The following is a 4,542-nucleotide window of genomic DNA, read 5'->3' on the forward strand; positions in this document are numbered from 1 at the left end:
TAGTCGGACAAGTTTTATGTCGCATTTGTAGATGTGGCTAAAATGAAATGCAAAAACGACTTTAATTTTCATTTCCATTGTGCATTATTCGGAATGATGCATTTTGCAATGTGCTACAAAATTGAAATTGCAAAATAGAGGGAACACGTACCGCAAAGCCAATATTTTTACAAATGTGACAGATGTTGATTTTCACAATTTTAAAGTGCGATTTACTGTAAGGCAGTTAAGTAATGCGGTTTTTTTCGTTGCAGGCGAAGCTAGAAACCAAAGCTCTCAAAGCCAAACGGCCTGGCTTTACGGATGATCGTTACAACGAAACGTCTTACTACATTGAGAACGGTAAGTATATGCGTAGGTACGGCTGCGATTGTTGAGTTTTAATTTTTGTTTGCGAAACTTCTCCTAATTTTTGGAACAATAAACCCTTGCGCTCGTAATCGCGCGACCTGAAAGTGTTTTTTCTCACAACGTTTAACTTGTAGAGTGCGCTGCAAAGAAAACTGAAAAGTTGAGTAGCGTGTTCGCGTCGTATTTAAATTGCTTTTACGAACTCATTATTTTCTTTTCGTTTCACATTTTACCCTCTTATTCTCTAGCTAGCTTTATAAAATAAGTTTACCTTTCTTCCGTTTTATTGGTCTAATGATTATTACTTTAGTTAGGTTGGTAATAGTCACACATTTTTCCTTTCAGGCCTCTTTTTAAAAGGAAGTTTTTATTTAACTCTGCTTTTTGCTGTATGGATCTTCGGTTGGAATTTTGCCGATTAAAGCCTTTCTACACCCTTCTTACCATTAAAAACAGATGACGATAATTGCGTGTGTAATTTAGATCAGGTCACATGCAGGTATAATTCTTTCAATCCCATGAGTGGTATTGTTGATTTCGTGTAGTCGAATCCAAACTCACAAATCGATTAGGACGTCGACATAGATAAGTCGATTTTATCACCCTATTGATTTTTACCTTACAGATCTGACTCTGACTGGTCTGAATTTTGACTTAAAATCGTCTTTGTGCATGTACTACACAATTTATAACAGCGCAAACTATTTATTACTTCGACGTGGAAATTGGAACTGCCCTGGGACGCAAGCAAAACACGCACTCAGTGTCACTCCAATATATAAAAACACCCCTGCGATAAATTCGCGATGATTGACTTGAGTTCGCTCGCGGTTCAACGTAAGTGTTTCTAACATAAATAAAATACACCCTGCGTTAGTCGATAGGTGTTTGACTCAACTTCGCTTACGGTTCAACGCCTCGTGGTTCGACGCGAATAACATACCTTTTCCACCAATAAAACTAATTTTTCCGTCCAATCACACCGCCTGATACCTATAAATTTCTCAGTCGCTAATGTGGTTGGACCACACTAAAGACATACGAAGTAAGCTCATCCGGTGGGCATTGCGGCTCCAAGAGTTCACTTTTGACGTAATTCAATGCCCAGGAAGAGAAAATGAACTTCCTGACCACCTGTTCCGCTACCAGTTGACAGAGCAAGTCGACCAAACTATGTGAAAGGACGTCAACCGCATGCTGTCTCCAACAATCGAACATCCGGACAGCGAAACCCCCAGTCACCCGGTAATTGCGGCGATTAAAGAAGGTCAGAGAGCAAACGAGAACGCCATCATTCTGGTACAAACATAGCATAGGATCCAACTGGAAGGGATAGTGAAGCTTGTGTGGGAATGCGTAAGGAACTGTTAGGGGTTAGTCGCCACCATACGAGGACCGATACAAAATGCTACCGTCCGACTACGCCCATGGGAGATCATATTCGTGGACTTTATGGAACCGTACACCGCAGTGTGAACACCGGCAACAGGATCCTTCTCATCGTAACAGACCTATGTGGGTGGAAGCCTTTCCCCCCTTTTGTTACCACCGACATCGTGATCAATAGGCAGCAAAACAAAGTTTTCGGACGCTACGGCTTTCCTAGAGCCATAGTGTCGGACAATGGACCTCCGGAACGCAGTACTCACGCACTGAGGATGCGACCACTGGACCAGTCTCCTCACCGAGGGTAATATCGCCCACACCACCCCGAAAGTACTTTTATCTGCAATCCCACTTCTATTTTTAGCGCATTTTTTAAGAATTAAAAAAATGTGCTATTGTTAGCGTTTTGTCCGTCCGTCCGGATCCACTTCTGCGGTTTTGAATTAGTTTTTAGGGGAATGGTCCTAGAGTCCTGGAATTTTTTGCAATATGTAGCCTATACCTTGAATGTGGCCAGACGACCAACAAATTTCGTTGTTTCAAGAAGGGACTCCCTATGAATTATTTTCAGAGATGCTGTTTTTGAAAGTGCATAATTTTTACATGCGACAACCAACTGGTCTCAGATTACGCATACGCATGCCTTTAGTCGTTTCAAGAAAACTTTTTGAAAAGGGGGGGCGGAGATGAACACACATTCTACCCTTCAAGGTATTCTGGTCTCACCCAAATGAACTGGTTTGTAGAAACTATAACCTTCCTGCGCGATTCCTTTCCGAGATCAGTAGGAGGTCGTGGGGAGAAGGGAGGGGGTAGAAAATTTTATCTTTAATGGTATTCCAAATTTGATCACATGCCAGGTCGAAAACTCGAACTGTTATCTATTAAAACATTAAACTTTTTTAACCTGACAAGACTTTTATTTTCGTAACAAAATTTCTCAACATTGCAAGCATAACACTTTTCGGCGAACACTTTTAGATACGGATGCTACAACAGCATAGTTCACATAAAAGCAAAAAGTATAAATAAGCCGCTCATCTTTTACAAAATAGAAAAATTAACTACAGATACTCGTAGAGGTTTAATTTGCGAAGATCCTGACCTCACGAATTCCACTGCGTTTTTTTCCCAAAACGTGTATTTTGAATAGAACCTCGGTCTAAAACATCTGTCATACGGACTTATTTGTATTAACTATATTTAATCTATTATCGATAGCATAAAATCTCAAACCAAAGGGATGCATTTCGCAAACTTACTAAACTAATGAAACTTATTGATTACTGCACTATATACCGAATTACAACAATCCCTTGCCAATCTAAATGATTATCTTTATTTTCAGCTCTGCGTAAAGTTTACCCGTATTATTTTACCTTCACAACCTTCACGAAGGGAAGATGGGTGGGGGAACGAATATTGGACGTATTCGCAAGAGAATTCCGAGCACATCCCGCAGAGGAGTACGAGAGATGTATACGAGCGGGAACCTTAACCGTAAACTACGAAAAGGTCCCTACCGACTACAAGCTGAAGCACAACGATTTGCTCGCTAATGTCGTCCACAGGTACATTATTACCCATTTCATTTTCTAATCTAAAATTGTTTTATCGCCTAAATGTCGCTTTAGTTTTTTTTTTTATTTTTCGATAGGATAAGGGAAAAAAGCTCCCCTTTATAAATGGAAAGTAATTTGATACCGTTAATAAATTTCGCACTTTGGTAATTAGAAAAGTGGAAGTGTACGGTTGACGTGTATTATATCTTCGGTGCGGTAGTGTGAAGTTGATGAGGAGTAACCGCTAGGGAAATGTAGCTGCCTGGAACAGGAGGAATAAAATCAGTGTATCATTTGCACAGTTAGAAAATTTTCATTGTTGGGGTTACAATTTCCACGGTCCTGATGCGAGTTCTTCCGCTACTACGACGCTTTAATTAAAACCCTTTCACATTTCACTTTATTCTAATAACTAATTATTTGTAAATATGTCTCTATTATTTTGTAAATGAATGTATAGTTCCGTGTAGCCTGTAAAGTGTATTGAAGTAAATGCGGTTACTTTCAATGCACTTTTAAGCCAGTGAATGTATATATCTCTGTACCGTATTGCATACAATGTGCTAGTAAGTTTTAAAGCATTGACGACACAATGTTCCAGACATGAAGTGCCAGTTACTTGCCACCCGATCACCATTGTACATCTGGACGAGGACGTTGTGGTGGTCAACAAACCTGCCTCTATCCCCGTAAGTGGCTCTGAGACTGCCATTATTTTCCACTCGCACTATTTATAGGTGATAGATAGTGTGCTTGCGCAGACGCTTTGCTTGTGGTGTTCTATGCTATTACTAACTTTTCTTTTATTTGCAGCGGTGTAGGTGTCTTAAAACGTAACAATGAAAGATTTTATACTTACTGTACAAGATGCATTCAGGTAATTAGTCTGAAAGCTTTGCACGCGTTTAAACCACGAAAAACGCATCGTTGACAATACATTCATTTTAGAAATTTGCTCTGCAATAATAGGCACAATGCCGGAATGGTAGTTTAAAATAAATCCATAGCCATCAAATCAAAAGTTATGAGTGTCTAATTTTGTTAAATACATTCGTATTCAGTAGAACAGCTGCACCCCTAAGAGCGATAGAACAAAAACGAATTAATCAAGAGCTAATTTAGTGTTCCAATCGACATAGTCCAGTAAAATTAGAACCGGACCTGGAAGTAGTTTTCGGACAGCTGACAACTCTCTATTTATCTTTTTTCACGCCTTCGCACTTTGATCCTTGGATCTATTGTG

General features: G+C 39.7%; 1 long non-coding RNA gene across 1 annotated transcript; it reads left to right on the plus strand.

Moving 5' to 3' along the window:
- The first annotated feature begins 252 nt into the window (after nt 1-252).
- On the plus strand, nt 253-4,199 carry LOC116182762. The gene is made up of 3 exons (XR_004147609.1): nt 253-342; nt 3,086-3,308; nt 3,901-4,199. It is a non-coding gene; the product is annotated as an uncharacterized LOC116182762 (long non-coding RNA).
- Nucleotides 4,200-4,542: the final 343 nt, after the last annotated feature.

This window comes from Photinus pyralis, unplaced genomic scaffold (assembly GCF_008802855.1).
Source record: "Photinus pyralis isolate 1611_PpyrPB1 unplaced genomic scaffold, Ppyr1.3 Ppyr1.4_unclustered_Scaffold7391, whole genome shotgun sequence".
Classification (NCBI taxonomy): Eukaryota; Metazoa; Arthropoda; class Insecta; order Coleoptera; family Lampyridae; genus Photinus; species Photinus pyralis.